The following is a 10719-nucleotide window of genomic DNA, read 5'->3' on the forward strand; positions in this document are numbered from 1 at the left end:
TCAAGCGTCTCCTGGCCCCAGCCCGAATTGGGTACAGCAAGCGAAGTTGGCTCCGATAGCAGGGGGCTGGGCACCCCTGCGTCCACATACAGCCACCGCTCGCGAAACCCAGCCGCGGGCAGGGGGAGCTTGAAGTCAATCCCAGAGGCCGCTGTGTCAGACGCGGCAACGAAGCTCATGCACGCCCAGCATTGGGTAGGGTCGACAAGGCACAGCGAGAAGAAGTGGTGCAGTAAGGCAACTGAAGGAAGGATGCCCACCATAGCCTTGCAAACAAAGGCGAAGACCGAAAGGAGGGTGATGGATTCAGGACCCAGGTGCATCATGTGGATCTGATAGTGGGAAAGCACGTCATTGAAGAAATCAGAAAAGGGAGGAACCAGACCCGCCCACAGGGCATCGGCAAAATACGAGACCTCGGTGACTATCATGTCGATGGAGAAGTGGGACGCGGGCTAGGCCGTCGTCCTCCCGCACTCGTTGAAGATAGTGGCCAGAGCCGAGCTGACCTTTCCCAAGCCCTCGGCGGGGGCCGCCAACGGCGACGGGCAAGGCGGAGACACGGGTTTCTTCCCTCTTCCCTTCTTCGTCAGAGCCATGGTGATGGGGAGGGGGGAAGGTTCGAGATTGGGTTGAAAACAGAAGCCGGAGTTCGAGCGGAGGAAGGACAGAGGGCGCCCGAGCAACAGAAAGGGGAATGGCTGTGTACGACTACGAGTCCGCCTAGCATGGCGCAAAATAAGGAGGGCATGGGGGAACAGCGCCGCCCACGTCCAATCAACCGCCACGCGGCGCCCAAGGCCGCAGGCTGTTACGGCCCGCGGCGCTTCGCTCTTGCCCTTCCTCCTCCCTGCACGGCCAAGTCCGGGCGCGCCTTGGGCCCGGGGGCTACTGTCGGCGTTCTAGGAACGGGGGTCCCCAGACTTGCCTGCCTGCGGCCTGCGGCGTGGCTCAAAGGGGGGCCCAGCACGGCCCATCTTCACCAACACAAACCCAAGACCCTCGCGAGGGGCCAAGCCTCGCGGGGCGGACGACACAGAGCTTCCTCAGGCACGGCCTCGTCAGGCTGGCTCGCGAGGAGGCGAAGAGATCAAGGCGGGGTACCTCATGAGGTGCCTGTGACGCAAGCCATGACGACCAAGGGCGCCAGGAGGGTACCAGCCCGCGCAGTGTCCTCCTTTCCCCTTTGGTGCAAAGGGGGCAAGCACAGCCGCGGAGTACGGAGGCATCAGGCAAAGGTTGCCGTTTCGGTGCAACAAGACCAAGACCGGGAGGACTGCAAGACGGAGGTCATCGTGGAGCCCAAGACGGCGTCACCACCAGAGCTTTGTGTAGGCGAAGACTACTTTTGTCAGGATAGCTGGTACTAGCTGTCCCCTTTCAAATTAGCCCGCCATTGTTGGCTCCCTTCCCGCTCGATATTTGGGAAGAGGACCAGGGCCTGTATAAATAGGACCAGCCACCCACGAGGGGCAGGCGGGCAGGCAGAAGGAGAGAGAGAGAGAGAGAAGGGTGGCTGAACTCCTCCCAGCGGTTCATCCCCCCAGCCAAGAACAGACCCTCGCGAGGCTGTTCTTCCTTGTATTCGTCATCATCAGCCCAAGAGGAAATCCACCACACCACACACTGGAGTAGGGTATTACACCACAACGGAGGCCCGAACCAGTATAAACCTTGTGTCCCTCGTGTTATTCTTTCCATAGCTCAGATCTTAGCGAGGTGGAGGGGCGCAGGTAGGTAGGAGGCGAAATCTCCACGCGCACCCCAGTGTTCGAACCTCAAGGGTCTGCCAGAACCCGAAATCCGACAGTTCTATTCCCTCAACTCTTTCATTCCTCATAACTGTGTTGTGTGCTTGTTCATATCTGTGTTTGAAGACTTTGACTGAAGACTTTCTCAATTTCCTCAGTTCAATTTCTTTGCTCTATTTGTCTTCATCATGTGTTATCCTGTGCTTACGCTTCCTGTACTCTGTGCCTGTCTTCATTTCATCATGATGACTATGCTTGTATTCTGTTATGTTTACTTTTGAGTACTCATTCCGCTGCTAGTAGTTCTTCGCTAAGGAATTTCCTCACCGGCAAATTCCTCAGTGAAGAATTTCATAAAAATCTCCTATTCACCCCCCCCCTCTAGTCGATATAACGCACTTTCACGGGAGAATGTTGGAGGAGCATTGACAAGGCCGAAAGACATGACAGTGTATTCATATGAACCATAGCTTGTTCTGAATGCTGTCTTGGGGATATCTTGTTCACGAATGTGAATCTGATGATAGCCCATACGGAGGTCAAGCTTGGAGAATACTTGAGCACCTTTGAGTTGTTCGAAAAGCTCATTGATGTTGGGAAGTGGGTATTTGTTCTTTATGGTCTTCTTGTTCAATGGACGGTAGTCGACACAAAGTCGGTCCATTCCATCCTTCTTCTTGACAAAAAGAACACCACAACCCCATGGAGAAGAACTTGGTCGGATGAGACCCATACGCTCTTGAATATTGAGTTGCTTCTTCAGCTCCTTCAACTCTTTAGGTCCAAGCTTGTAAGGACGTTTGCAAACAGGTTCCGTGCCAGGCTCAAGATTGATGAAGAATTCAACTGGCTGGTGAGGAGGCATTCCTGGAAGCTCTTCTGGAAAGACGTCTTGATATTCACAACGACTGGAATCTGAGAGATGGCATCCAACTCGCCCTTCTCATTGAGAGAAAACAGTTGAATGGTATCGTCACGAGCGGCAACGACAATCACATCCTCAGACGAGTGTGTCAATTGAATCTTCTTGGCAGCACAATCAAGCTGAGCCTTGTGCTTAGAAAGCCAGTCCATTCCAAGAATAAGATCAATATCCGAGTTACCAAGGACCACTGGAGAGGACAGAAATTTATAGTCTCCAAACTAAATAGAGACATCGGGAGCAACCAAACTAGAAGTCATAAGCTTTCCGGGAGAAACAACTTGCATGACTTTGGGCAAAACCTCTATGTCAACATTGTGCTTCGATGCAAAAGGGAATGACAAGAAAGAATGCGATGCATTAGTATCAAAAAGAACTCTTGCAGGAATATCGTTAATAGGAAGGTTACCCATGATCACTTCTGACGAGTCCTCTGCCTGAGCTGCGTTCATCATGTTGACCTTTGCAAACTTGGGATTATGCTTGACCACTGCATTGCTGGCAGATCTCACAGGAGGAGGAGGAAGACGCCTTTGGTTGAAGCATTTGTTTGCATAGTGACCCTTCTGCTGACACTTGTTGCACGTAACCTCTGAAAGAGGACGGTGATACGGAGCACTTGATCTTGGAGCATGAGACGAAGTCTTGTTCTGAAAGCCTGGGTTGGGTGGGTGGGAAGATCCATTGCCACCTTTGCTCTTCTGCTGATAAGGCTGACGGAACGGAGGAGGAGGCAACCAATACTTTTGCTGCTTAGCTACCACTTGAGTTGAGGAAGAAGGAGTTGCATCCCTGACTCTCCATGTTGTAGAATTCATCGTACTTCTTCAGCTCAAAAAGCACAAGAGCTAGTTGCAGATCTTCTCTGAGGCCACCTCTGAACTGATAAATCATGCTCTTCTCGTCAAGGACATCTTGCTTAGTGAAACGAGCGAGCTTCTGGAACATGATGTTGTACTGGTAAACAGACAAGTTGCCTTGCTTCAGATTGTGGAACTCCTCACGCTTGCTCTCAACAACACTCTGAGGAATGTGGTCAGCTCTGAAGTCTTGGCGGAATTCATCCCAGGTAATCACACGACCTCCTCTGGAATCTTTGTATTGCTGATACCACTCTGCAGCTTGGTCTTTGAGTTGGAACGAGGGAAACATGACAAAGTCCTCAGGCCTGACGTTGCTGCACTCGAAATGTTTGCAGATATCCATGAGCCAATCATCAGCGTCTGTGGCCTCGACACAGTTACTGAAGGTCTTTGGCTGGTTTGTGAGGAACTGGTTGAGTGTAGCAAACTGATTTTGATTGTTGCCACGGCCTTGATTTCCTTGGTTGCGCTCTTGCAAGAGTTGCATGAGCATCTGCGTGTTGGCGTTGGTAGCGGCCATCACAGCTTGCCTCCGGAGGTGGAGGTGGTGGTGGTGGTTCCGGATTCTGACGCGTTGGAGGAGCCATCCTGAAGAGGGTGACATCCGTTAGCATCTTGAAAGACTTATATTCAAGCTGAATCAAATGGATCGAAATTGCAACATATAGTCTTAACATTCGAACAAGAATGAACGAATGCATTCCAAATTAAATGGTCACACTTCCATAAATTGAGAAGCCACTTAGAAAGAGGTAGAAGAATAAAACAACAAGGTACGGACATGAACAAATACTTGGTAAGGATTACCCATTCACAAACCAAATATTCGCGGAAGAAATACTAGAGCTACATGAATTCCCACCTATGAAACTCCTAAAATTTTCCCGGTTATGCAATCAGGTGTTGGGGATACATGGGAAGCATAATATCTCACCCAAAACTAGCAAATCCTACATCCAGCTGTATCCATCCTTCAACACATAACCAAGAAACCTTTGGAAATCATTTACCTCAACCTTCGAAAAGCATCCGTTATACGAGTTATGGCAATACTCCCGAACTCCCGCCCCAGTACTGGGTGGCATCGAGGTTATCTCACCAACAACTGCATAAAAGAGATTTTCGATGTCGGCGAACCTCAGGTATTCCAGAACTGCAACGATAAAATTGTGACGACAACACCTCGGAGCTCAACTCCCCGGGACACTGCCACAACCCCTAAATGTCAGGAGGCACCAAGAACAATGTTCTCATCACAAAACCATCAGAACGATTCCAAGATACCCGCGTGATCCTAAATTTTTTTTAGTGAAATTTGAGAAGAGAAGAGTCAAAACTCTACGTCAGGATGCCTCACTAGAGCGACGAAGGGACTAAGGAGTAAAAAGAATCATACTTTCTGATATATATAATCCGAAAAGACTCAAAAACATTTTTCTAGACTCAACAACGCCAGCGATTCGATCAAGCAGGGGGCTCCTAAGTCAGGGAAGGCTCTGATTACCAACTTGTAACACCCACGATGCAGCTATATCTCCCACGTGTCGGCGCACGACTTAGAGGCATAACCGCATTGTAGGCAATGTCGCAAGAGGGGTAATCTTTAGACATCCCATGTACTGAATAAGAAAGAGGTTCATAGTTGGCTTACAATCGCCACTTCACACAATAACATAAATAGCATTACAATCATCCAGATACAATCAAGGTCCGACTACGGAACCAAAATAAAGACAACCCCAAATGCATAATGTCCCCGATCGCCCCAACTGGGCTCCACTACTGATCATCTGGAAAGGAAACGTAGTATCGTCCTGAGTCCTCATCGAACTTCCACTTGAGCTCAGTCGCATCTCCTGGAATGGTATCATCGGTCCTACATCTGGTTTTGGATGTAATATGTGAGTCACGGGGACTTAGCAATCTCACACCCTTGCGATCAAGACTATTTAAGCTTATGGGTAGGGAAAAGGTATGAGGTGGAGCTGCAGTAAGCACTAGCATATATGGTGGCTAACATACGCAAATGAGAGTGAGAAGAGAAGGCAAGGCACGGTCGAGAAACTGTGATCAAGAAGTGATCCTAGAACTACTTACGTTCAAGCATAACCCGAGACCATGTTCTCTTCCCGGACTCCGCCGAAAAGAGACCATCACGGCCACACACGCTGTTGATCCATTTTAATTAAGTTAAGTTTCAGGTTTTCTACAACCGGACATTAACAAATTCCCATCTGCCCATAACCGCGGGCATGGCTTTCGAAAGTTCAAAACCCTGCAGGGGTGTCCCAACTTAGCCCATCACAAGCTCTCACGGTCAACGAAGGATATTCCTTCTCCCAGGACGGCCCGATCAGACTCAGAATCCCGGTTACAAGACATCTAGACAATGGTAAAACTAAACCAGCAAAGCCGCCCGAATGTGCCGACAAATCCCGATAGGAGCTGCACATATCCCGTTCTCAGGGCACACCCGGATGAGACATCCTACGAGTAAAACCAACCCTCAAGTTGCCCCGAGGTGGCCCCGCAGTCTACTCGTTTCGGACCAACAATCAGAGGAGCACTGGCCCAGGGGGGGTTTAAAATAAAGATGACCCTTGAGTCCGCGGAACCCAAGGGAAAAAGGCTAGGTGGCAAATGGTAAAACCAAGGTTGGGCCTTGCTGGAGGAGTTTTATTCAAGGTGAACTGTCGAGGGGTTCCCATTATAACCCAACCGTGTAAGGAACGCAAAATCAAGGAACATGCACCGGTATGACGGAAACTAGGGCGGCAAGAGTGGAACAAAACACAAGGCATAAGGCCGAGCCTTCCACCCTTTACCAAGTATTTAGATGCATTAAAGTAGACAAGATATAGTAGTGATATCCCAACAATAAACTTGTTCCAACAAGGAACCAACTCCAATCTTCACCTGCAACTAGCAACGCTATAAGAGGGGCTGAGCAAAGCGGTAACATAGCCAAACAACGGTTTTCTAGGACAAGGTGGGTTAGAGGTTTGACATGGCAATATGGGAGGCATGATAAGCAAGTGGTAGGTATCGTAGCATAGGCATAGCAATAGAGCGAGCAACTAGCAAGCAAAGATAGAAGTGATTTCGAGGGTATGGTCATCTTGCAAGCAAAGTTCTCCGAGTTGACGTAAGCTTGATCCTCGTAAGCGTACTCAATTGGTTCCTCGATCATGTATTCGTCTCCCGGCTCTACCCAAAGCAAGAACACAAGCAAAAGGAACCACGATCAACCACGGCGCAATGCGCAAGCAACATGATGCAAAACATGGCATGATATGCGGGATGTGATATGCAATGCATATGCATGCTCCGGAAGGAAAAGATTGAACTAGGCCTCAACTTGGCAAACCAAGAGTGCCGCTGGAAAGATGAGTTGATTTCGGTCGAAATCGATATAAAGATCACTGGAATCGGATGCACGGTTTGCAAATGGCAAGCAAAACAATAATGGCACAAATCTGCGATTAACAGCACGAGGCCATCTAAATGCACCAAGAAAAATAAGCTACTGCACTCTAACATAGCAACAAATCACATGGCAGTGATCCACTCAAGATGCTTGTCAAAATATGAACACTGAGCTACGGCTAAATCACACAATAGCAGGTTCAAACAAGCATGGCAAAAGAGCAAAAGATATCAGGTTCACAGACTTAGTGAAAATAACAACAAGTCAGGATTTAACATCAGGAAGCAATGTTTAGAGCAAGAAAACAACATGCTACAGGAACATATTGATGAGGACATCAATACCATTGTTACACCCATAGCCCCTGCTGCTATACATACTGGACCAATTACTAGAGCTCGCGCACGCCAATTGAATTATCAGGTACTTTCGTTTCTTCGTAACGATTCTAATGTTCATGAGAATATGATGCTGCCTAAATTGGATACATTTGTTTTGCTTACAAATGAAGGGCCTAGCTTGGACAAGAAAGATGAACCTTGGAACAAGTTCAAGCATGGAGATGATGGCATGCGCAAGGGGATCAAGAACAGAGTTACAAGCGATGATTTCAGGACTTTGAAGCCACCATAAGGAGTGCATGAAGCCTTGGACGAAATATACAAGATGCCACTTCATAAATTTTGTTCAGAGGCTATTTTAGGTGCTGCTTCACCTTATTATTGGGCCAGGCCCATGTATTTTCGAAATACTTAAGTATAGGCTGTTTTTAGAGTCCGTATGTGTGGGGAAACAAGAGTTAGGGTTGGTTTCGGACCCCTCCTCCAAGGGCCACGAAATCCCCCCCTCTTCCTCCATATATACAGCCCTTAGGGCGTCGTTTAGACTTTGGGTTTTGTTTAGATTAAAAGTTCGCCATAGCTGCAACTTCGCGTACTTCGTTTGTGTCCAACGACCAGACCAAGACGTCACAGAACCCCACCTTGATCAATAAAGCTTGCATCTTATATTCGCAATATCCAGATTGCAATATCAGTTTCTTGCTTGTTCTTCGTTTGCTCGCAGGAAACAGACCCTCGTCGTCAGGTTGATCGTGCTCCGGCGTGGTCAATAACCCCTCGGAAGTTGGTTTAGCGATTGCTAAGGCGCGACGTCTCGCACGTTCGTAGTCGAATCGTCATGGTCGACTCCCACAGAAACGATAGCCACCATCTCATCAAAACATTGGGACACCTTTGCCTCTATCAAGTGGTATCAGATTTCTAGGTTGCTCTGTGAGATCTTCCAGTTTTTCGTAGTTTAGATCGAGTCTGTTCTTCATACCTACAGTCCACGAAAAAAGCCAAAAAAATTAGGGTTAGTTCATCATATCCGAACCAATCTGAGCCTTCGCATAGTCTTTTCAGTATTTTGCTTTGTTGAATTTGCGGTTGCATCGTCGTGTCTAGTTGCTAGTCTTAGAGTCTAGTCTTTTAGAGTTTCGAGTTCTGGTCATAAGTTGTCATGCCGCCGCCGCACCATCATCGTCGCTCCTGCCATCTACCACCACCGCTTATCCGCCATCGATCTGTATCCATATACCACCACCAATCCGTCTCCATATACCATCACCAATCCGTATCCATATACCACCACCAATCCGTATCCATATACCACCACCGCTGCCATATCCTACCATCATATATCCACTACCAATTCGAGTTCCTTTCATATTAGGTTTGTTTTCGAGGTCCGTCTAATTTCTGATTCGTGTTTCCTTGCCTGGGTAGGTTTCAAAAAAAAAGAGTCTGGAGACCCCCGGGCAGTTTTTAGGCCAAAATTTTCACGGGCAAAAATATTTTTTTCCCTATCCTATTTTTAGGTTTTTCTAAGTCTTTTGAGCCACGTGCCATCATAGTGATTTTTTGTCGCACTTTTTTGTCGTCGCTGCCCTGATTTCCGAAAAAAAAACAGTCAAAAAATTCTGTGCCCATCCTATTAGTTTGACGAGGGAAGAGTTTTGAGACACTCACCATTGTAGTGATTTTTCGCAAAAAAAGAGAGGAGTGCCAAAAAAAAGAGGAGCGCAAAAAAACAGAGCGAAAAAAACTTCCAGAGTGTGCTTTTCCCTTGTTTACGTGCAGCGCCATGATTTTGTTAGTGTTCTAGGCTCGCGACTCTAGCACGGTCTAGCCTAGAACCAGCACAATACCGTCGTTGAACATTTATTCAACATTGCATCTCTGAATTGATTATTGCTGACCCTTTTTTCTACCATATTATAAGCCTTCCCAGCTCCACATACATCTACGTCGTGCGTTTGACTCTCCCTGGTAATCGCTCTATCCAAGCTTTGAGAGTTTTAACTACGATGGTTGCTGATCACTGCCTGCTGCTGGGTAAGAACTGGTAAGGATTTGAGATTTGCTTGACGGATTTGTGACATCCACCACCACCTCTTGTTAGTAGTCTGTAGGATCATATTCTTGTGTGTTTCTATTGCTGCTAACCATGGCAGGATCACAAGCCAACGAGACTGACTGGGAGAACATGACGAATAAGGAGTTGCATGATAAATGTCAGCAAATGATGAGTGGACAGGTGCAAGATGTGCTAAACAGATTTGAAGAGGCCATGGAGAAGATAGATGGCATGGAGAAGACGTTCGAAACAAAGCTCGATAACAAGTTTAATGAATTGCTCGCGCGTCTTCCACCACCACCACTGGCTGCCCCTAACGCACCTCTCCAACAACAACAACAACAACAACAACAACGTCGCTTTCCAAATCAAGTGGGATGAGCACAGCGCGTTCCCATTGACCCTGGGCAAAATTCTGGTGCCGATGTTGATGCTTCTGCCGCTCCTGCTGCTACTGCAGAGGTGGAGGACCATTACGAGGAAGAGGTTGACCAAAATCAGAACTACGTGCAACCACCAGCACCACCACTGCCTGGTCGTCCTCATGCATATCATCGCAATGGTAGGGCTGTACCACCACCTGATGTACATGACCATCTTCCTAAACTAAAATTGAATATTTCACCATTTGAGGGTAGATATGTTCCTGATATATATCTTACTTGGGAGTTAGAAACTAAACAACGATTTACATGTTCACAATATCCTGAGGAGAGACGTGTTCCTGCTGCTGTTTGTGCTTTCACTAGCTTTGCATGTGTTTGGTGGTCTGAACATTGTAGATTATATCATATTCCAGCTACTTGGGCTGCTTTGAAAACTGCTATGCGTACTCATTGGGTTCCACCATATTATCAACGTGAATTACTTCAAAAATTGCAGTGTTTAAGACAAGGAAAAAATTATGTAGAAGAATATTATCAGGAATTACAAACTGGCATGATTAGATGTGGTATTGAGGAGAATGAAGCTATGCTTTCACGTTTTATGGGTGAATTAAATAGAGAGATTCAGACCATTCTAGAGTATAAGGAGTATACTAATATCACTCGTTTATTCCATCTTGCTTGTAAAGCTGAACGTGAAGTGCAGGATCGACATGCATTGGCGCGAACTAACTTTTCTGCTGGTTGATCTTCATCCTGGACACCACGTGCATCCTCTACTTCCACTCCACCAGCACCTCCATCAAGTGCCACCTCCAGCCCTGATACAAGAAAGCAGGCACAACCACCACTATATGCCAAGAGCACACCTGCCGGACCTACGCAGAGCTCTTCTTCTTCCATGGCATCTACAGGGCACACAAGTGATATTATTTGTCGTTGTTGTAAGGGAAGAGGACATTTTGCGAGA

Source organism: Triticum urartu, chromosome 3A (genome assembly GCF_056163025.1).
Source record: "Triticum urartu cultivar PI428250 chromosome 3A, HENAU_Tu73, whole genome shotgun sequence".
Lineage (NCBI taxonomy): Eukaryota > Viridiplantae > Streptophyta > Magnoliopsida > Poales > Poaceae > Triticum > Triticum urartu.